General features: G+C 39.8%; 1 long non-coding RNA gene across 1 annotated transcript in view; it reads right to left on the minus strand.

The window, feature by feature from the left end:
* Nucleotides 1–24,317, minus strand: part of LOC129629336 (uncharacterized) — a 604,584-nt gene that overhangs the window by 412,680 nt on the left and 167,587 nt on the right. The gene's annotated exons all lie outside the window — the stretch shown is intronic.

The following is a 24,317-nucleotide window of genomic DNA, read 5'->3' on the forward strand; positions in this document are numbered from 1 at the left end:
TCTTTCTCAAATTGCAACCAAGAAGCATTCTACACTTTTAAAGATTCATGGGATTCAACTGGACCTGCCTGGATATCCAGAATAATATCCCCATTCCAGAGTCTTTTGCAATGTAAAGTAACAAATTCACAAGTTCTGAAAATCAGGACATGATCAGCTTCAGGGGCATTTTTCTGCACACCATGCTGTTGTTGTTCAGAAGCTCAGTCATGTCCAACTCTTTGCGACCCCATGGACGGCAACATGCCAGGCTTCCCTGTCCTTCACCATCTGCTGGACTCATGTCCATTGAGTCAGTGATGCCATCCAACCATCTCATTCTCTGTCATCCCCTTCTCCTCCTGCCTTCAATCTTTCCCAGCATCAGGATCTTCTCTAATGAGTCTGCTCTTTGCATCAGGTGGCCAAAGTATTGGAGTTTCAGCATCAGTCCTTCCAATGAATATTTACAGTTGATTTCCTTTAGGATTGACTGGTTTGATCTCCTTGCAGTCCAAGGGACTCTCAAGAGTCTTCTCCAACACCACAATTCAAAAGCATCAATTCTGTGCTCAGACTTCTTTATGATTCAACTCTCAAATCCACACATGACTACTAGAAAAAGCATCGCTTTGACTAGACGGATCTTTGTTGGCAGTGTAATGCATACCATATGGTGTGACAAAAGTGACCCCCAATAAGTTTGATCCTCACCAACTCTGAGGCAGAGTATACTAGTTTCCCTATTAAAACTGGATGAAGAGGGCCAGCTTTACCGTCTGAGCCATCTGGGAAGCCCATTGGGGAAGGCCATTAATTTGTTACACAGGACTAAAAAAACAAAACAACTGATACGCAGCCTAAATTAGTTATTTAGATACAGAATGAAGTCACCAATATTGAAGAAAGAATTTTATAGTCAAACCACAACCCACTGTCAAATATGGGTAAGTGAAAATCACCTGGAACTGGAACTGATAAAACAATAGGAATTCGTTACAAGTTTATACACCTATGACACACGTCTCAGAACTCTCTATTTTTAGTTGACTGGTTTAAACTAGCAGAAAACTTGTTGTCTATGTAACAAAGAGTTCAAAGAAAAGATGGCTTTTGAAATTATCGATTCAGTACTCCATCCAATTCAGAGTATCTCTTCTTGCTTTTTGCAGTGACCATTTCATTACTAGGCTGGCTTTCCTCATGGTGGCAAAACTATAATATTCAGAAGAGAACTCTGGCTTCAGGCAGATCCTTCAAACTTATCCTCCCATCTTATCAGCGCACTCTTGGCCATGGGCCTATTCCTGAACCAATCCCTTTGGGCAGAGGAATCCTATGTTAAGGGGTGTTAAGGACATAGTAGTTAACTCTAGCCAGACCAGAAGTCACTAGTAGGACTTCACAGTATGAACCCTAATGTGAAGGAGCAAAACAGAATCAGAGAAAAATAAATAGTTGAAGGAAAGTGAATAGAGAATAAGAGAAAAGGAGGCACATAATCTTAGAAACATTTTCCTAGTGTTTCTGAAACTTGAGTAATGACCAGACCACCTTTGAAAGAAATCAAAGAAAATTTAGATCATTCTCGTCTGTGTTGCCTGCCCCTCACACAGACAGCCTGAAACCGAGATGACGGCTGAGGTCACTCAGTGCCCCTGCAGCTGAGGCAGCTCAAATCAGACCCTGTAGCCAGAGTGAAGCTGCCCCACCAGTAACAACAGTTAACATGAATTAACCTCTTAAATATGCTCCAGGCAAGGCTCTCAACCTTTATATTTACCTACAAGGCATATGTTTTTATGACCCCTGTTTATCAGGGTGTGCGAAGGAATTAGGCACCCTGACGTTAAGCAAGAGTGCCAAGAGTACACAGGAGGTAAGCGGAGGAGCCCGGCTGAGAACCTGGGCTCTGTGGTTCCCACGGCTACAGGGACAAGTATTCCAGGGAGCTTTGCCCCGTGTACTTCACACCTCATTCATCACCAGCAAAAAGCTTGTCAGGGTGAGACTCGGAAGAGGGTTGCAAACTCCCTGTGATAGAGGAAACAGCAGGAAAAGAACAAAATGAAGAGGGTGGGCATGCGGAGTGATCATCTTTCTGAAGCAAAGCAGTAATATTTTCACTGAAAAGAGGATCCCCGTGTGTAGGTTTGAATTTCTGTCATGCTAATAAATGGGCCATCGGAGCAGCTGGCGGCACGCTCATCACTGCTGTGGGAGTTATTCACGCTGATCCTTTCCCTTGTAGCCTGGCCAGACAAGGATGAAAATCCCCAGCATCAGGTATTAAAAGAGACGGTGGAAGCACACGAGCCAATTTATGGGGTTTCACTTGACCAGTTTTCTTCATTTGAGTCCTATTAGCTCTGATAATGTATCCTCACTATTAAGCGGCCGGGAGGGCAAGGTAACGTGAGTGTGTGTGAAGGCAGCCATATGCCCAGCGGCCTTTAGGATGGCTGAGAGTACCGGAGTTCCAGCAAGAAATGCAGAAGAGCATCTGGGGCAAACCAGGAGAAGATCTAAGTGATTCTTCTAAGTCTCAGGAAGCATAGAAGTGACCATTGCAGTGCACATTCCAAAGAAAATAACAGGGAATCGAATGCAGTGGAGTTCTGCACAGCTCTGCCATGCTTTTGCTGTTCTATGCACAATGCACTTTTCATCTCTTTTAGCTTCATTTCTTCAACCTTAAAATAAGGGAAATTATATACTCTGCACAGGAGTTGTGGCCCACTGAAGTATGGATACACTGGTCTTAATTTCAATGCCCATCATAGAAAAAACACTCCATAATAACAACAGCAATAATAATTACTAATTACCTATTGTTCACAGGGGTATTTTTCTAACTCCCTATTTCCTAAATGGCCTGATTCCATTTTAAGAGGAAGCTTCAAAGAAACAGTCATTTGGAAGCATCTGAATCACTTTCCATGATCTTTCACCTCAAACTTGGTGCTCAAAGTTCTCTTCTCCTGACATCTTTTCACTGAAGTTGCCCTCGTCTGAGATGAAAGTAGCCCAGCCCATGAGCAAAACACTGGGACAGTGATGCATCTTTGCATGAATTCAAGAACTCTCTTTTATCCCCCTATCTTGGTCCTTGGACGTCATCTCTCAGCCCTCTGCCTCTTCATCCTCACCACTTCCTGCCGGTGCGGCAAAACAGAAAAGCACGACCCGATGATGTCAGAACAGACTCGTTCTCTCCCCGCCTCTGGAAGCTCCTATTCTTGTTCAAGGCTCCCATGTGCCACCTCAGCGATCAACCAAAAGCCCTCGAAAGGGCAATGCTTTCCGGCTCTGAGTCAGGGTGGTTCTATTAGTCAGCCCAGCATCTCAAGAGGAAGACTCCGAAAAAGCAAGAGGTTCAGAGACCACGTGTAAGCAGGAGGGGCCAAGTCAGAGAGGAACACTGGAAGTTTCACCAAAGAAAAAATAGTGCTAACAAACCTACCAGGACGACTGACTACATTAAACACAAAGAGGCCCAGTAAATGTGTACACAGTGGATTAAGGGCTCTGGCTGGAGTCAGTCCGACCTGTCAGAGCACTAGCACTAGGCATGGGATAAGACTTATCACCTGGGATAAGACATGTAATTTTTCTGAACTTTAGTTTCTTCATTTGTAAAATATGGATAATAGTAACAATTTCACAAAGCTTTTGTGAGGATTAAAACTTTCTGTGTAGAAGTGCTTAACACACAGCTTGATACATAGTAGGAGCTCAGATATAGGTACTATTTAGCCAAAGAACTAGTCTTGCAGCATCCATGTTTTCTAAGATGCTCCAACTTTCTCTTTTTCATTTTTTGTACATTTAAATCTTAAATGATTATTTAATAACTAGAACATACAAAAACTGTGCTGGCAAAAAGTGACGAAGGATTAAATTTATCCAGAAGAGTCCTCAGGAAAACCACGATGAAGAATAGATAGCACAAGAAGATGTATTTGGTTTGCTGAAATATGGAGAAGCCTGAAGAATCTGGAGGAGTACCGTGCCACAGGATATTTCCAAATACAAGCTGGGGGCCACTATTCAGGTGGAAATGCCCAACAGACAGTTCGCTAGACTAATCCAACATGTGGAAGAGAAAGGTCTTAGCACTTGACTGGACAGAGTACTCTGGAGCATCTACTAACACCTCTTCAAGGATAGGTCACCCAAGAAAAGCACACAAAGTCAGACAAAAAGAGGACTAAACACTATAAATGCCAATATTTATGGGCTAGGTGAAAAAACAAATAAAGAGACAGAAAATGTTTCAATGGAAAGAATTAAGGACTAGTCAGTACATTGCCCATAACCACTGGATAATTAGTACATTCGCTCATTCATCTAATACTTAGATTATGCTTAATATAAGGCAGGCATTACACTAGGTGGGGAGATGGTGGGGAACAACACAACTCAGACTCTACCTTCACAGGCTGACTGTCTAGGAAATAACTCAGATATCCACAAGGAGCTGAACAAGTCCACTAAGAGATCTTTCAAAGAATCAGCGGGAATAGAAATCAGAACTAAAGGTAGAAGAGAAAAGGAAGACAGTGAAGTAAACTATTTTAACAAGCTCAGCTATACAGTAAGAACAGAGGGGATACAGAGTCAATGTTCTAGAAAGATATCAAGCATCCCATGGCAATAGGGGGCTTCCACACTTGAGATACAATTATTCTCTCATGAATTTCTGGGTTTCTTAAAAGTCAGATAATAGCACAAGTCATGTCTAGACCGACTATGACGAAAACAGCTGCCTAAACAGACTGACTGTCCTTTTGGGTCTTCAGAGACTCTGGAACCAGGCGGCCTCCCCATAGTCCCTGCACAGCATATGTTCTCTCCTACAGAGTGAGGATATCTGCATTAGCCTAAGTCATACAGCTGGCCCTTTAATTAATGCTCAATACACTTCACACATTAGCAAATATCACTGTGTCCCCTATGGAACTCTAAGGCATCTGGTAGACTTGTGTCTCCCTCAAGAATCTGCTTGTTTCTTTTATAGTCAAAAGGCACAAGTCGTATACTCTTAATGTTGCCCCCAAATCATGGGAAGCCCTATCCCCATTCTTTGGCCTTTAAGCTCTCTGGGGCTTCCCAGGTGGGGCTAGAGGTAAAGAACCCACCTGCCAGTGCAGGAGACCTAAGAGATGCTCTACTTTTGACAATAAGACACCAGAGAAAAGCAACAAACTTGGAAAGGTAAATAAATCGCAAACTCAATAAAGATAATTAATAAAATTAGAACAGTCTTTCCCTGAGGTAAGTGATACAGAAGGCACTTCTTAAAATAACAGTTTTATTAAGATATAATTCACATACCATACAATTTGTCCATTCAAATGGTTCAGTTCAATGGTTTTTAGTATATTCACAGAATTATACTACCATTACGCCAATCAATTTTAGAACATTTTCATCAACTTCAAAAGAAGCCCTATATCCATTACCAGTCACTTCCCATTTTTCCCAAACTCCTCCATACCTGCTTCTGCTGCTAAGTCGCTTCAGTCGTGTCCGACTCTGTGCAACCCCATAGACGGCAGCCCACCAGGCTCCCCTGTCCCTGGGATTCTCCAGGCAAGAACACTGGAGTGGGTTGCCATTTCCTTCTCCAATGCATGAAGGTAAAAAGTGAAAGTGAAGTCACTCAGTCCTGTCCGACTCTGAGTGACCCCATGGACTGCAGCCTACCGGGCTCCTCCGTCCATGGGATTTTCCAGGCAAGAGTACTGGAGTGGGGTGCCACCTAGGCCACCACAAATCTCCTTTTGTCTCTTTGGATTTGCCTGTTCTGGATATATCATACAAATGGAATTACAACATGTGATCTCTTGTGGCGAGCTTCTTTCATTTGGGGTTCAACCAAGTTTGATCCTTGGGTCAGGAAGCTCCCCTGGAGGAGGGCACGGCAACCCACTCCAGTATTCTTGCCTGGAGAATCCCATGGACAGAGAAGCCTGGCGGGCTACAGTCCACGGGGTTGCAAAGAGTCAGACATGACTGAAGCGACTTGGCATGCATGCGGGCTCTCACTTTGCTAGTTGGTTTTAACTCTAAACTTAAACCCTCAAAGTCATGGTTCTCAGCCTTATAATCTTTGTATCTCTGAAGACCAAACACATGAGAATTTTGGGTGGCACACTCAGTTCAGTTCAGTCGCTCAGTCGTGTCTGACTCAGAAGAGTTAAAAGGAAAATGTGAGTATTTACATATACATTCAAAAATGAAATTAAAATGAATTGTCACTACTCCATGTAGCTGGCTACCCTTCGGCTTTGCATTATGGTCTGAAACACACAGTTTATTTTTTACACTAATCACACTCATGTACATACACTCCCAAGGCAAGATCCTCTCATGTACACAGGCAGTTCAGCTTTGCTCTGACATTAAGTTGCACTTTTAGACCTTACTTGCAAAAAGGTACCCTACTCTACAACCCTTCATCTCAGTAATCCTTCTCCTAGATATCATCATAACACCATAACTCCTCAGTTGGAAACCCACCTGCAGAAGTTCACTGGAATGCCTGCCCGCCATAATACTCAGGTTAAATAAGCAATTTAAGCTCTGTTGCAAGCAAAGAATATTTGAGAGTTCAAAGCTGGGAAATAACTTTCCAAAATGTAGATAACTTACTGTATGTATTTTGGCTGATAGGTAGAGACAAATAACCTAGAAAATTTTCTCATCTTCCCTCAAAACCTCAAATGCTATAGCTGTGGATATAACCTCCAAAGCTGCTAGAGGTGTCCATTCCATTCATCAAATGTAGTTGACTACACGTCTTAGTTTTCCCAGGACAGTATCAGTTAATGTCCATTTTCCGAGTATTTCAGTGTTCTAATGGTAGCATGCCATTTATCTCTCAAATGTGCTTTAATGTAAACAACACATTATTTGATTATCTCAGATACAGAATATCACAAATCTCCCAACCAGTTAAATACCAAATTTTTTTCCAACTTCTTTGCCAGTTTTAAAGTCATATACGTATTATTTCAAAGAAACAGTCCTCTGAAACACAAGTAAATGGAAGCCAGAACCTTTGAGAAATAAATACAAAAATTTTGAGTACCATAGTGCATCTGGGAACAAATAAATATAAAGTCAATGGTCATTTGATGCTGAGTCTGGAAAGCATTATAAATAAGGACTGAAAGATGTATTCTGAGCTTTAGGTTCACATTGCTAACGTAAACTAGGGCTGCAAGGATTTTATGAGACTATAATGAATACATCAAGAAGATGATCATGAAGAAAACATTAGTATTGTTAACATTACCACTGATTTTAAGTTTTTAGAAAAAGTTCTGAGATTATCAGAGGTACCAGGTCAGATACTATAAGTGATTTTTAAAAATGTGTGTGACTTTAATCATTTTGAAAGTTCAGATCTGCTTGAGCTAGACTCTAACACTCATATCCTTCACTGAACAGATATTTCATTACACTACACACAAACCAGAGTGGGAAGTGCTGAACTACAGCATTTGGTAAAACCCTGTGGCAGTCTGAATTGACATTTTGTGCATTTGAATTTATGGCTGACTATTTTTATGTCTTATTAGCATCCTTTTTGCTTCACCTCAGTGTTTGCTCATGCTTGCAGCTCTGAATTTTTAAAAAGCAGTTATTCCATGCTTCCCAGGTGGTACAAGTGGTAAAAAAAAAAAAAACCCACCTACCAATGCAGGAGAAGTAAGGGACATGCGTTCAATCCTTGGGTAGGTAAGATCCGCTGGAGTAGGAAATAGCAACACGCTCCAGTATTCTTGCCTGGAAAATCCCATGGACAGAGGACCCTGGTGGGCTACAGTCCTCGGGGTCACAAAGAGTCGGACACGACTGAAGCGACTAAGCACACACATGCATATACTTACTCTTTACTTCATCCTTCCAAACATTCACATAACTGTACATAGGACTTTCTCTACCTTCTCTCAGACCCTACCCAGTGGTTTCTGGATCTTCCCCTAATCCCAAATCCCTGCAATTTTTCATTACCTTCTGTTAACAGACTTCGGAGTGATTTTTTTGAGACAATAGGATTCTGTGTTTAGCCAAGCCAATTTTGCTCAAATTTGCAAGTAAAATTTCATGAGAGGCTATAGCAAGTGCTTTATTAATCTCCAAATATATATTCTAAACTCAGCCTTAAATTCATGCTGTTCCTTATATACCAGAGAACTTATTTTCCAAGTCTTTTTCTTTAATATATATGTAAAATTTTTTCCTCTTCTCTGTTAACCTCCTTGTCATATTTTCTGATGGAAATAGACAATGCCACTTGATATGACCACAGAGCTGTTCTCTGCTTTTCTGTTTAAAAATTTCAAATTAAAGTGACCAGAATGGTGTAGAAATCATCTTGAGGGCAATTGAAAGAAATAGAAATAGTGGGCCTGCCCAAAAAAGGCTTAAATAAAAAACATAATATCTGCCTACAGGCTTCCCTGGTGGCTCAGACGGTAAAGCGCCTGTCTACAATGTGGGAAAACTTGGGCTCGATCCCTGGGTTAGGAAGACCCTCTGGAGAAGGAAATGGCAACCCACTCCAGTACTCTTGCCTGGAAAATCCCATGGACGGAGGAGCCTGGTAGACTACAGTCTATGGGGTCACAAAGAGTCGGACACGACTGAGCGACTTCACTTCTTTCTTTCTTTATTGTCATACTGAAGAACTGTCATACTGTAGCACTGAGGAGCAGAACAGGGCAAAAGATAAGAATTATAGTGGCAGAATGTGCCTCAACAGAATTCACTCATTATTTCAGCAAATAGTTACTACTGAGAGCAGTCTACATATGAAGCATTATTTTGGACCTGTTGAGTATGCAAAGAAAAACCAGTTAAAGTCCCTGTTCTCAAGTACTTTACAACGTATTATGGTCACAGAATGCAGGAAAATAAATATAACTGTCCAACTCTGGAATGGACTGAGCCATGGAGCAAGGAATAACTGGTCACAAGAGATACAGGTAAAAACCGCATGCCTCCATCCAGTATACTATAGGAAAGAGTCCTGTATTGGCTAGATACTTATTTACTTTTTCTCTGCCTTGTTTCAGAAAGGACTCTTAATCCAGACTTTTTGTGCTCCTAAGCCATGCATCCCATGAGTAACAGGGATATTATTTTCAAATCTTCCTCTATTAGTAAGGCAGCAGTTCCAAGATCCCTTTACCATTGAGGACCTAGGCAAAGTAGGGCCTAGGCAGAAGTAGAAGACATACATAGAAGTCTTAGCCAGAGAGAAAGAAGAAGAAAAACAATCTCATTGGCCCTGGAGAAATGGGAAGAGAGAGGGAGAGTAAAGAGGTCACATGCACAGATCCCCCTAGTCCTCTCATTAGAATGGAGCCTGGTGGGCTGCAGTCCACGGGCTCACACAGAGTCAGACACGACTGAAGCGACTTAGTAGTAGTAGTAGTAGTAGTTGTAGTATAGGGAGAAAGGGATGGAAGTGCCACAACAGTTGTGGGAGATCCTCAGCCCTGGGAGAAGGCAGGATTCACCAGTTCTGCTCAGAGGAGGTTGTAAGACTCTAGAAACTCCAATTATGTTCAATACGCTGCAAAACATAGTTCACTAGAGACTGAGACAGTATGCTGAGCATATGAGTTTGAAGTAGCACCCTTGGATTTCTCAGCCCCTGTATAAAATGAGGATGATCCAGAAAGGGTCTTAAGTCCCACTGAGGAAACACAGAGAAGCAGAAGAGGTGCACAAAGTCCACAGTGAGCAGTCTCACTGTAAATGGAGGCAAATGGTTGCAACCACAGGCCCCATTCAGATGCATCAGATCAGATCAGTCGCTCAGTCGTGTCCGACTCTTTGCGACCCCATGAATCGCAGCATGCAAGGCCTCCCTGTCCATCACCAACTCCCGGAGTTCACTCAGACTCACGTCCATCGAGTCAGTGATGCCATCCAGCCATCTCATCCTCTGTCGTCCCCTTCTCCTCCTGCCCCCAATCCCTCCCAGCATCAGAGTCTTTTCCAATGAGTCAACTCTTCGCATGAGGTGGCCAAAGTACTGGAGTTTCAGCTTTAGCATCATTCCTTCCAAAGAAATCCCAGGGCTGATCTCCTTCAGAATGGACTGCTTGGATCTCCTTGCAGTCCAAGAGACTCTTAAGAGTCTTCTCCAACACCACAGTTCAAAAGCATCAATTCTTCGGCGCTCAGCTTTCTTCACAGTCCAACTCTCACATCCATACATGACCACAGGAAAAACCATAGCCTTGACTAGACAAACCTTTGTTGGCAAAGTAATGTCTCTGCTTTTGAATATGCTATCTAGGTTGGTCATAACTTTCCTTCCAAGGAGTAAGCGTCTTTTAATTTCATGGCTGCAGTCACCATCTGCAGTGATTTTGGAGCCCAGAAAAATAAAGTCTGACACTGTTTCCACTGTTTCCCCATCTATTTCCCATGAAGTGATGGGACCAGATGCCATGATCTTCGTTTTCTGAATGTTGAGTTTTAAGCCAACTTTTTCACTCTCCTCTTTCACCTTCATCAAGAGGCTTTTTAGTTCCTTTTCGCTTTCTACCATAAGGGTGGTATCATCTGCATATCTGAAGTTATTGATATTTCTCCCAGCAATCTTGATTCCAGCTTGTGCTTCTTCCAGCCAAGCATTTCTCATGATGTACTCTGCATATAAGTTAAATAAGCAGGGTGACAATATACAGTCTTGACGTACTCCTTTTCCTATTTGGAACCAGTCTGTTGTTCCATGTCCAGTTCTAACTGTTGCTTCCTGACCTGCATACAAATTCCTCAAGAGGCAGGTCAGGTGGTCTGGCATTCCCATCTCTTTCAGAATTTTCCAGTTTATTGTGATCCACACAGTCAAAGGCTTTGGCATAGTCATAACAAAAATCCAAAAGGGACATTTAAATTGGAAGAGATTGAAATACTATCACTAACTGGTAGACCTCAGATTTTCTCCCAAGCTCTCTAATAAATATATAGCCCTCTAAACCCCTACACACATAAACACTAGCACCCTGCTACCCAGTGAAATAGGCTCCATAGGAGAGATTTATTTCATTTTACATCATCAAGAAAACTAAATGCTCTCATTTACCTAAGTAGTAATGTGTGTACATTCTTGATCCCAACAAAAATTCTTGAGCATGTATTCATGTTTGTGATGCCAAATGGTTAATCATTCATCAGGAAAATTTTTCTAGAAGGTCAACAGGGTCTTTTTTTAGTGGGGACATTAAGAGGCCCCTGTGCAAATTCATATTGTTCATTTCTGTCTTCTACAATGATTACTTTCTCAAACAGGATTATTCGCTTGGTTTAATGCTATATTTTAATCTCCTTCATGTTGCTGAGTTTTAATGTTTTCCACATACCCTGTATGGCTATTAATTTGCACTCTTCAAGAAGTCAATTACCCATACATTGCCGTACTTATTGAATTCAGGAACGTACTCATAAGAAGTGTGAATTACAGCATAATTACTAAAAGATTTGTCTCCTTTTTCCACACAATATCTTTTGCCCTGTCAATGCAGGCTTTCCTTCATTTTAAGATATTCTTGTGGTTTTCCATAGAAATTAGACACTGTGGACCACTGTATATGAACTTGATGCCACTGGGTACCATATGGAATTATCACTGACAAAGGAATGCTACTCAACATAAATCATATGCTCACATATTGCTCAACATTTATCACAGCAACATGCATTTGTCAAATCAGGTACATCAGAACAAGCCATCAAATCTCAATATGTAAAATAGATAAAGGCATATGAAAAACTATTACCAAAATCTGTCCTAGGTAGCTGACATTTCATTTCCTACCAAAGAAAGGAAGAGAAAAATCAGCTAGCCTCTCTCAATTTATCATTTGGTGTTCTTAGTGAGATTGGAGGGAAAAAAAAAATCTTGGCAGAGCTGTTAGAAAGCAAGGCTGTTGTATCCATGAGGACTGGAGAAAAGGGAAAAGTATTAATGTGGCTAAATGAGGTCTAGATCAAGAACTCTGGAACTCAGGGAGGGATGAAATTAAAACATCAAAGTGGTAGCTCCTTTTGAATTTACGACACTGTGATTTCCAATTCCTCTGGATTCTCTCAACTTTCTCCAAATACCAACGTTCAAAATGAAATGTGACAATGGTCACAACAGGCCACAAATCCATCTGTCCCCCTTTATCTAGAACTGGTTATACAGGTTGGTTTGATTTGTCACAAAAGGTCATGGTATTTTTACTACAAAGGGTTAAAGTGCTAGGTGAGGAGGCAGGAGGTTTCATGTGCCTTTGAGTCCAGCCGGCACAAACACAGTCAATCCTGGCCACAGTTGCTTTTCTTACACTGGTTACTGAAAGGCTATTAAGTCTCTGAAAAGCTGTATCGAATACCAAACAAAACCCTGAAAGGTGGCAAAATTGAAAGAGAACACTAAAAGCAGCTAGCCAATGCCTGAAGCCCAAAGCCTCTGTCTGCACAGTTGCTTCTTTTCATCATCTCTCAGATGGTTAAGTTGTTTTAAGAGTTGTAAAAGGTGTCAGAAAGACAGCCTTCTAAAGTCAGGCAAAATCTGGGATGTGAATGCATAAGAATTCTATCAGATTGCTTACTCTCACCCAAACCCCTTCAGGGGAGTTTTAAAAAACACATTGAAGACTTAATACACAATCATTCTCAGAGATCTAAAGCAATGTCTAAAAGATGTTTTCTCTCCAGGTGAAAAATGAAAATGCAATTTCAGGAAAAACCTTCTCATTTTTTTTTCTGTCTTCTCCAATCTGTCCTGGAAGGATCGTACTGATGGCCTTATTTTTGATGCTTGAACCTTTGCTTAAAGAAAACTTGATAAAACACAATACTTGCTTTTGTACTATCACAGAAAAGAAAAGAGATAGGGATAATTTTATTTTTTTATTTTTATTTTTTTAATTTTATTTTATTTAACTTTACAATATTATATTGGTTTGCCATATATCAAAATGAATCTGCCACAGGTATACATGTGTTCCCCATCCTGAACCCTCCTCCCTCCTCCCTCCCCATACCATCCCTCTGGGTCGTCCCAGTGCACCAGCCCCAAGCATCCAGTATCGTGCATTGAACCTGGACTGGCAACTCATTTCATATATGCTATTATACATATTTCAATGCCATTCTCCCAAATCTCCCCACCCTCTCCCTCTCCCACAGAGTCCAAAAGACTGTTCTATACATCAGTGACTCTTTTGCTGTCTAGTACACAGGGTTATTGTTACCATCTTTCTAAATTCCATATATATGCGTTAGTATACTGTACTGGTGTTTTTCTTTCTGGCTTACTTCACTCTGTATAATAGGCTCCAGTTTCATCCACCTCATTAGAACTGATTCAAATGTATTCTTTTTAATGGCTGAGTAATACTCCATTGTGTATATGTACCACAGCTTTCTTATCCATTCATCTGCTGATGGACATCTAGGTTGCTTCCATGTCCTGGCTATTATAAACAGTGCTGTGATGATTTTAAATTGCAGGAAATGGTACAGTCATTATTGTTTGGCCTGGGGATGTATTATTTATGATTAAAATTACACCTATCCAGGACTTATTTTCTGGTAAAACTCTGATCTCTAGGATCCAATAAGCAACAAAATAACAAATGAATCTATTTACCAAAATGTTAAAGGAATTTACTGACTTCATGGTATCTTTCATGCCATGGGAATTAAGCAATATTTTGTTGTTCTCTAATTTTTGCATAGGTCATAACAAGACCCTTCGGTGTTTCAGGAATTTTCAAAAATCTCCAATTTGCATACCAAATAGGAGGAAGAATGAATTTTATTCAAGAATAATATTTAATTCCATTAACTGATATTAATTTTTTTAAACCTTCATGCCATTCAAATCAATACAAGTTGAGGAAGAGAAAAAGATGTCAGATCTGAAAGCTTATAATATCTTAGATTTCTTCATAATTAATATCAGATTTTGGTATATCATAGTTCAAAACAAGTTTTTATTACAATGAATTTGCATTTGCTCAGCAAAATATAATTGAAAGAGATGTCTACATCCATCCATGAAGGAGTAACTGGGAACATATTTATCTTCCTGTCTTAAAACAATTTTAAAAATACACAAAATACAGAAAAAAATATTTTTTACACATTGGACAATAGGTAAGATGGCCACTGGTCCCCCCCCCAAAAAAAAAGGAAAAATAAGGCAAGACCAACTGTATTAGTCAGCTTGAGCTGCTATAACAAAATACCACAGATTGAGTGATTTAAGGGACAGAAATGTATTTCTCACAGTTCTGGAGGTTGGAAGTCTCAGATCAGGGTGCCAGCATGGTTGAATTCTGATAAGAGCCCTCTTTCCTGGCTTGCAGACAGTCACTTTCATGCTACGCTCCCACATGGCAGACAGAGGGAGAGAGAGCTCTGTCTCTTCCTCTTCTCAATAAGTCACTAAAACCATCAAGGGAGCTCTACTCTCCTGACTTCATCTAAACCTAAATACCTTGCAAAGAGTCCATCTCCAAATACTGCCACATTAAGCACTACAGTTTCAACATACAAACATTTCATGTAAAGCATCAATAATTGCCTCAGTTGATTGAATGGTATTAACAAAGTCTGGCAAACCTCCTGAGTTTAAAAGACAGTTCAGAATTCAAGAGGTATATGGTAGTTAGAATATATATATATATATATATATATATATATATATATATATATTTTGGTAGCTATAATTGAAAAGACAAAAGTCAGAAAAAAAAAAAAAATAAAGCTGCGCAAAGAAAACTCCAGAGATCTGCAAAGAGTACCTAATGAGTTTTCTTCTGAGAAATGACTAGAAAAAGCATGTGAGAATCTATGCAAGGCATGGGAAAGAGTCATCAGAAGGATCAGATGTAATAGTTTTTGGAGCTCACACAGGGATAAGAATAGTTTGTATTCTCACTTCCTAAGACATGGAGCATCAAGTAGAGTGTTCAGAAGAGTATTACTTCAAGATAGGCCCAAATTAGCCATGGTTCTTGTTGCTTAGTCACTAAGTCATGTCCAACTCATTGCAGTCCCATGGACTGTAGCCCACCAGGCTCCTCTGTCCATGCGATTTACTAGGCAAGAATACTGGAGTGGGTTGCCATTTCCTTCTCCAGGGGATCTTCCTGACCTAGGGATCAAAGCCATGTCTCCTGCATTGGCAGACAGATTCTTTACCACTGAGCTACCAGGGAAACCCAATTAGCCAAGGAGAAACTGCCTAACAGTTCAAATGGATCAAACTGTTTCCCAGTGACTTAATTTCTGCATTCCATAAAAAAGTTCCCAAAATATTTAAGAAAACATTAAACTTCTTCACCTTATAAAGCAAAATTTGCAATGCCTGGTATCCATTAAAAAATTACAAGATATGCAACAAAGCAGGAAAATATTAAATCATAATGAAAAAAAAATCAATCAATATAGACAGACCTAGAAATGACAGAGGATTGAATTAGCAGACAATGACAACAAAGCAACTATTACCTCAAATGTTCTAGACCGACTTCACTTTCACTTTCAAATGTTCTAGAAGATTGAGTAAAATAAGCATGGTAAGATACAGCATATAAAAAATTAATCATTTAGAGATGAAAAATTCAATATCTCAAATAACAAACTCAATGGATAGAATTAATAGATTAAGAAAGTGTAGAAGAATGATTAGTCCTCTTGAAGACATAACAATTGAAACAATATAAAATAAAACACAGAAGGAAAAATACTGAAAATTAATGAACAGTGTATTGATGAGCTGTGAGAAAATATAAAAACATAAAATCAGACTAGAATGCATTTAATTGAAATCCAGGGGAAAGAGAAACAGGAAAAGAAAAAAAATTGAAATAATAGCCAAAGATTACCACAATTTAATAAAAATTATAAATTCACATAACCAAGAAATTCAGTGAACCTCAAGCACAAGAAATATGAAAATAATACCAAGGCCTGCTGCTGCTGCTGCTGCTGCTAAGTCGTTTCAGTCGTGTCCGACTCTGTGTGACCCCATAGACGGCAGCCCACCAGGCTCCCCCATCCCTGGGATTCTCCAGGCAAGAACACTGGAGTGGGTTACCATTTCCTTCTCCAGTGCATGAAAGTGAAAAGTGAAAGTGAAGTCACTCAGTCGTGTCCGACCCTCAGCGACCCCATGGACTGCAGCCTACCAGGCTCCTCCGTCCATGGGATTTTCCAGGCAAGAGTACTGGAATGGGATGCCATTGCCTTCTCCACACCAAGGCCTACCATAATTAAATTGCTCAAAACCAGTTAAAGAGAAAATCTTAAAAGAAATTAGGAAAACAAAAAACAATAAAAGAGAAACAAAGATAAGAATGACAGAAGACTTCTTATCAAAAACAATGCAAGCCAGAAGACAGTGGAGAAACATCCTTAAAGTACTGAATGAAAAAGAATGCAGGTATTTTCCAATAATTAAGGCAAAATGAAAAAAAATTTTGCATATACAAAAGCTGAAATGATTCACCATCAGTAGATCATCACCATAAGAAATGTTAAAGGAAGTCCTTTAGACAGAAAGAAAATGATACTAAATAGAAATCTGAATAGCACAAACTAATGAATAACATCAGAAATAGTAAACATACAGGTAGATATATTATTCTTTTAATTTATTGAAATGTGGATGGATAATCCACATCAGTTAGCTGCTGCTAAGTAATAAACCACCTTAAAACTTAATGATTTAAAATAATTATTTACTTCTTTGGGATATTGGAGAAGGCAATGGTAACCCACTCCAGTACTCTTGCCTGGAAAATCCCATGGACGGAGGAGCCTGGTAGGCTGCAGTCCAGGGGGTCGCGAAGAGTCGGCTACGACTGAGTGACTTCACTTTCACTTTTCACTTTCCTGCATTGGAGAAGGAAATAGCAACCCACTCCAGTGTTCTTGCCTGGAGAATCCCAGGGATGGGGGAGCCTGGCGGGCCGCCGTCTATGGGGTCACACAGAGTCGGACACGACTGAAGCGACTTAGCAGCAGCAGCAGCCATTTAGATAGTTCTACTATTTTAGGCCATGCTTGGCTCATCTTGGTGAGTTCAGTCATGCATCTGTAGTCAGCCTGTTAGTCAGTTTAGGGACTAGCTACCCTAGCATTGCCTCAGCACAGATGGCTTAGCTTTATCCATAAATTCCCTCTAGCAAGCCAACCTGGGCTTAGTCTCACGACATGGCAGAGGTCCCTTGGACTGCAAGCAGATTCAACCAGTCCATCCTAAAGGAGATCAGTCCTAAGAGTTCATTGGAAGGACTGATGTTGAAGCTGAAACTCCAATACTTTGGCCACCTGATGCAAAGAGCTGACTCATTGGAAATGACCCTGATGCTGGGAAAGATTGAGGGCAGGAGGAGAAGGGGACAACAGAGGATGAGATGGCTGGATGGCATCACCGACTCAATGGACATGACTTTGGATAAACTCCAGGAGTTGGTGATGGACAGGGAGGCCTGGCGTGCTACCGTTCATGGGGTCGCAAAGAGTCGGACACGACTGAGTGACTGGACTGAACTGACCTTCAACCTGAAGAACTTCCTTCAACATTCCATGTAGTGCAGATCTGCTGGGGAAAATTCTTTTAACTTTTGTTTTTCTGAAAATGGCTTTTATTAGCTTTCATTAGCCTTCATAGTTGAAGAATATTTTCACTCTATATAGGATTCCAGGTTGTAATGTTTTTCTTTCAGAACTTCAGGCTGTCATTTTATTGTCTTCTAGCTTGCATTTTTTCTGATAAGTAGATCGAATCATTCTTGCCATTTCCTTGTAGGCAACGTGCCATTTTTGTCTGGCTGCTTTTAATATTTTCTCTTTATCCATTTATTTTCAGCCATTTGATTATAGTGTGCTTGGATATGGTTTTGAGTTCATCCCTCTTCTTCTATGTGCTATTCATAAATAAGTACTATTTTTTTAACCAAATTTGGAATTTTTTCAACCCTGATATTTTCAAAGTTGTTTTTTTTTTTCTGCCCCAAATCTCTCCTTCCCACTTATTTGGACTCCAAATTACTACACATACATAGGACCATTTATATGTCAGGTATAGTCTGACAAGTCACTAAAGCTCTGTTCATTTATCTTCAGCTTTTCTTCTTTTGGTTTCAGTTTGCACAGTATTTTTCCCCTTTCTACTAGTTTACTAACATCTTGTTCTGGAGTGAATAGCCTATTGTTAACAGGCTATCAAAACTTTTTTAATTTCAGATATTAAGCTTTTCATCTATATGTCCCATCAAGATCCTTTTGATATCTTCTATTTCTCTATTGCAATCATTTTTTTCTAATTATAGGTGTATATATTTTTTCTTTTATATCCTTGAACATATTCATATTAACTGTTTTAAAGTTCTTACCTGATAATTCTTTCATATTTATAACTGGGAGACAGATTTCTAATAGATGATTATTCCTCTGATTATGGAACATGTTTCTGCTTCTTCACGTCTCTCATATATTTTGGTTGTATTATGGAATAATGGATGCTATATTTTTTTGTACATTTGGTAGAATGTTGGGTTTTATTCCATAAGGCAGTGCATTAACTTGTAGCCTCCTTGATCCTTTTAAGTCTTACTTTTGTGATATATCAAAGTGGTTCTAGAGTAACATTTGTTCTAGGTCTAAGCTAGTCCTCCTTCCAGAGCATGGCTTTTCCAGGTTCTCTACTGAATGCTGAGAGTGTTCAACAAGGTCTTTCTACTTTGGATAGAACCTGAATTTCAGCACTGAATAACTTAAGTCAGTTCATAACTCTCCAGTAGCTGTTCTTTCTCCAGTAGTTGTTCTTTGCTGGGACATAAGAAATCTCACTCTATCTGTGCACAGATTAGTATTTGGCCAAACAGTCAAGTGTGTCCCTATACAGATTTATGACCTTTCTTCCCCATATGGCTCTCTTCTCCACAGTTTCCCTTTTATACCACAAATTTCAATTTCCTCGTGAGCCTCAAACCCTGAACTCTGAGTACTAAGCTAAATGATACCACTAGGTTCTATCTGGCTCATTCTTCCTGCACTGGAGAGTGGCTCCAGGCAAAAATCCACTGCCTTGTAGTAATACAAGTATCTCATTCATGGCATGGCTACCACATTCTCTGTCATTTTAGATGACATTTTTAAGGCCAGTCTAATATTAATATAACTTATTTGCCTTTCCCTCTGCTGGTGTAAGAGCTCTATCCAGATGTTCATCATCAAATTCTTTCTTAAAAGCACTTTATGTTGTAGAAAAGGCCATTTTATCTTCTTTATATTTAAAATTCTCACTATATTCTTCAGGCTGTAGTTGGTTTGGGGATAAGAAGATGGGCTGGAGACAAGCCTTCCAGGAGGTAATTAATCACTTTTGTAATCAGCACTTAGAGCCATTTGCAGAAGGTGAGTGAGTCAAGTGGAGAAAGAAGTGACTTCACCATCCTTTCAGGGTTATTACAAATCCTGCTAAGGTTACCATCATTAAAATTGCTATTAACTTTTCTTCCCTCATCAGGATAGTTAATTAATTCTTCCCTAAATTTTAAGACTAAGGCAATTAAGGGGGAAAATAAAAATCAACTTGTCCATACATGGGCAAACTGATTCCTTTAGGAAGTTGTTAGGAGAGCTTCAAACAAAGGCATGTGAAAATGGAATTGTGGTATGTTAATCTGAGGCCCAGCTCACAAGGCAAAAGTCAGCAGTCAATGAATACTTTATATATCTACCTCACGAGTTTGGCCTAAATTCTTCTATTTTGTCCTCCTGGACAGTGCTTTTCATTTTGATTTCGAAGATTCAGATTTTACAAATCCTAAAGTTTATATAATTTAAGGTAAATGCTTTAATAAAAAAAATATTAAGACCTTTCCAGGACCTTTTAAGGGGCTAGTAAAAATGGTAAATCTGTTCTTGTTGATATCCTCTTCAGCAAATTGCATTTTTAAAAATCTTCAGTCATCATGTAACGACGTTTTATACTCCATTTTATCATCAGTGATTTCATGTTATCTGTGGTTAGTTTATTCTTTATCTTCCCCATACTATTCTGTAACATTTGTGTAACCAGGGTCAATGCCTAATCTTTAAGAGCAAAATAGTCAATGTTTTTAAGCATTTGCAATGTAATAGATAATTTTCTGGGCTTCCCTGGTGGCTCAATTGGTGAAGAGTCCGCCTACAATGCAGAAGACATGGGTTTGATCCCTGAGTCAGGAAGATCCCCTAGAAAAGGAAATGGCAACCGACTCCAGTATTCTTGCCTGGAGAATCCCATGAACAGAGGACCTTGGTGGGCTACAGTCCACTGGGTCACAAGTGTTGGACACGACTGAGTGACTAAACCTACCTACCTACCTAGATAAACTTCTAAAATTCTTCTTGTGTATTAACTCACTTAATTCTACTAACACTTTACAAAGTAGATTCCATATTATGTTTTTCCACATTTTAAAGATGAGAGCACACGCATAGAGAAGCATACAGCTTGTTAAAATGGCAAAACTGGCCTCCAAACCCAGAATCAGGCTCCAGAATCAGGGCTCTTAAACACTATACTTTTCTGCTTCTCCTTGTTGAGGGCTGGAAGAACACATAAGATTTTGAGCAGTATCCTGGGCACCAAGGTATCATGAGTCCCTGACTCTAAGAGTACCTAGTCAAATATCGATTGGCAGATGCTGCACAGTTAGAGCCAATGAGATCAAGAATAAGACTCCAGAAAACAAAACTGAGTACTTCACATCCTGTCCAGGTAATGCTCCATCCCACTGCTACTACCAGATACTGAAAGATAATGAAATGAAAGACTGTTTTGCATAAGCCATTGAATATTTACTTACTTATTTAGTCTTCATTTGAGATGCCCAATTGTCTACTTCTGGGACCCAGAAAACATGATTTATGATGTCAAAAATTTTTTCTTTAAATTAAGCAAGACAAATTGACCTCTGTCTTTATGACATTATCCTGGTGATATCAGTAAGGCCACAGCTACTGATGAAGGTCTTCAATATTAGTAAAACAGTTACCAGTAACCAGAGCCTCTCTTCTTAATGAACTTATCAATATCAAGAAATATTAGTTGCAATTATACAATAAGCACTATATACAAAAGTAAATATCCAGACACAATACTAAAGATTCAGATGCAATAAACCTGCAGTGGAACCCAGACATTTATATTTTTAAAGCTGCATTATGATTTTGATGTCCAGCCAGGGTGGAGAATTACCTTGGATGAGTGGCAGGAGGGTAAAACGGCGTGGGAAGTAGAGGATCCTGGGGATACATGAGCGAACATTCAATCTGGTTTGGAAGGTCAGATACAGATGACTTTTTGGAGGATGTGGAACTGAAGCAGAGACTTGAAGGATGAGAAACATTAAGTAGCTAAAAGAAAACACTGTAAAGAAAACAGTACCTTTGAAAACCCAAAGGATCTATGCTGTGCTTAGTTGCTCAGTCATGTCTTATTCTCTGCAACCGCATGGACTGCAGCCCGCTAGGCTCCTTGGTCCAGGGGGATTCTCCAGGCAAGAATACTGGAGTGGGTTGCCATGCCCTCCTCCAGCCAATCTTCCCAAGTCAGCAATCGAACCCAGGTCTCCTGCATTGCAGGCAGATTCTTAACCAGCTGAGCTACCAGGGAAGCCCAAGAATACCTGGCAGAACCTAATTATGACTGGAGCTGTGATCACAGTGGAGATGAATAGGGCTGAAGGTGGTTAAAGGTTCCCCAGGGAGGACACTCAACAGAAGAGAGCCCCAAATTCATGCCTGAACCCACTTACGAAAGAATTCAGTTGCCCTGAACTATAAGAACGAACAGATTATATTCAAACTTCTGCTTGGGAACTTCGTCCTCCGGCTACTACCTATAATTTGACACATTCCTCAGAAAGGTGAGGACTGCCCAACTGGCTCATGAAGTTGTTAATGGAAACCTGCCTGACTTCAGAAGAGACCAGCAACCAGTCATGGGAAAGAACTATGTCAATCACTTCACCCAAATGTTGTTCTAAATAATTTCTATAAACTCATCCTATTACCTCATTTACTTAATTCAGACCCCATTATAACACAATCATGTCTGAATGGGAAGCCATTTTTGAGCAGAAATATTCATTTTAATATTAAATTTTAATTATACAAATAATATGTGAATGTATTCTCCATATAAATAAATAAAACATTAGATATAGTTTTTCTTTAAACTCTCTGCCTATCTTAATTTCCTCCTCAGACCTCAGATGTAACCACTGCTACCCATTGACTGTGTACATTTTTCAGATCTTTTACACACAGTCATAGAAAATATGCAGCCTTATTTAATGGCTTTTCTTTTAAAAAATATATAAATATCATCATATTGGATGGCTGATTTTTCACATAATAATTTTTCTTGGCAATTGAACAATGCTTTGTACAAAAAAAACTGGGCTCCCCTGGTGGCTCAGAGAGTAAAGAATCTGCATGCAATGCAGGAGACCCAGGTTCGATCCCTGGTTCGATCCCACTCTAGGTGGGATCCCAGAAGATCCCCTAGAGTGGGGCATGGCAACCCACTCCAGTATTCCTGGTGGAGAATCCCATGGGCAGAGGAGCCTGGCGGTCTACAGTCCATGGGGTCACAAAGAGTCAGACACGACTGAGTGAATAACATGCATACAAATTAAATAAATAAATAATGATTACAAGCTCCTCAGTGAAGCAGACTTAAGTTTGAATCTTGGTTCTACTACTTTGACTTCAGAAAGATCATAATGTCATGTAAGCCACTGCTTTACCAATCAAATGGAGTTAATATCACTAATGTCTTAAGATTATTATAGTAAAATACCTAGAACAGCGTCTTTCCTCAAAAAAAAATTTATTTCTGCCCCATCTTAATTTACTCATAAAACTTGGTACAGCATCCTGTTGCTTCTAAACACATAGGTCTACAAGCAAAATCTTCCAGTGCCTCCTGGAAATGTTCACATGGGCATCCCAGTGTGTCCAAAATCACGATATTCTATCCTCAACAGGCTTCTGTTCCTGAGGAAGCTGTGTCCACTCGCTGGTTCACATGGCCTCATCGTTGACCCTAGGCACTTCTTCCCATCTTCTGGTCTCTTCTACTCACCTCGACAGCTCAGATCCTCATTGGAGCTTTCTGGGATTAGAGTCCAACCTTGCAACTATTCTCTCACTCTCCAGAATCTATATACTTTTCCCAGGTCTTCTTCAGCCCTAATCACCAGTAAGTCTTCCTATTACCCAACACAAAAGTCAACATCCTTGAGCTTAGGGCTTTTCACCATCTGGCCCCAAATGGTGTTCCCAAGTTTCTCATTCCACACACATCAGTAGTTCCAACAAAATCACCTGCTGTCTGTTGACTGTTTCCTGGGCTTTCCAGTCTCTGCGTCTTTGCTCACGTTGCTCCCACCATCTCTAATACTCTTTTCTTACAACCTTAGATAACATAGTGAATTTAAACACAGAGGTAAAGCCAAACATGCCTCAGTGTAAATACTAGCTCCATAATCAATTAGGTATATGATGTATCTTTTTAATGTCTGTTTTCTTCACTTATTAAACTGAGGTGATACGAGAAACTACTTCACAGGATTTGAAAAACAAATTTAGGTAAGGACTATGAACCGTTGGCAGAAAACTGGGGCTAGGTAATCATCAAGAGTCACCATCAATACTATTTGAGGTCTACTCCAAGTGCCATTGCTTCCATAAGGTCTTCCCTACAAAATACTAGGTGATTTCTAAAAAGCAACACCATTGCATTTGTGCTCTTTAAAGGTATTTACAAATTTATGTTCTACTATATTGCTACATTTCCAATGATCACAATTTTTTAACCCAAAACTGCAATGGATTTTCCAAAGGATTTTCTAGTCTCTAACACTGAAATTTAAATTAGATGTTCTTTCCAATCTTATTTTTGTCTCTTCCAGTCCACTATAAAATTGATCTGGAAATCACATTATATTAGATAATGTTTGCAAATGGTACAGATGGAAAGGTTCCTCCTCCTGGGTTGGAGGAGAAATTCATTTTCATGAAACTTCTCTGGTGATATGTCTATGTAAACTTGAGTGGTCCCAATGCTCCTTTGAATTACCGATAATTTCAAATATAGCTCCAAAGCCCATAATGATGTAGAGCAGTATTTTAGACGAATGATTGGTAGACTTCTATCACCAAAGAAATTAGAATTTTATTATTTGACCAAGTAAGATTTAATGTACATACAGCCGCTAAGAGTTGCACACGACTGAGCGACT

The sequence above is a fragment of the Bubalus kerabau genome, chromosome 15 (assembly GCF_029407905.1).
Source record: "Bubalus kerabau isolate K-KA32 ecotype Philippines breed swamp buffalo chromosome 15, PCC_UOA_SB_1v2, whole genome shotgun sequence".
Taxonomy (NCBI): Eukaryota; Metazoa; Chordata; class Mammalia; order Artiodactyla; family Bovidae; genus Bubalus; species Bubalus kerabau.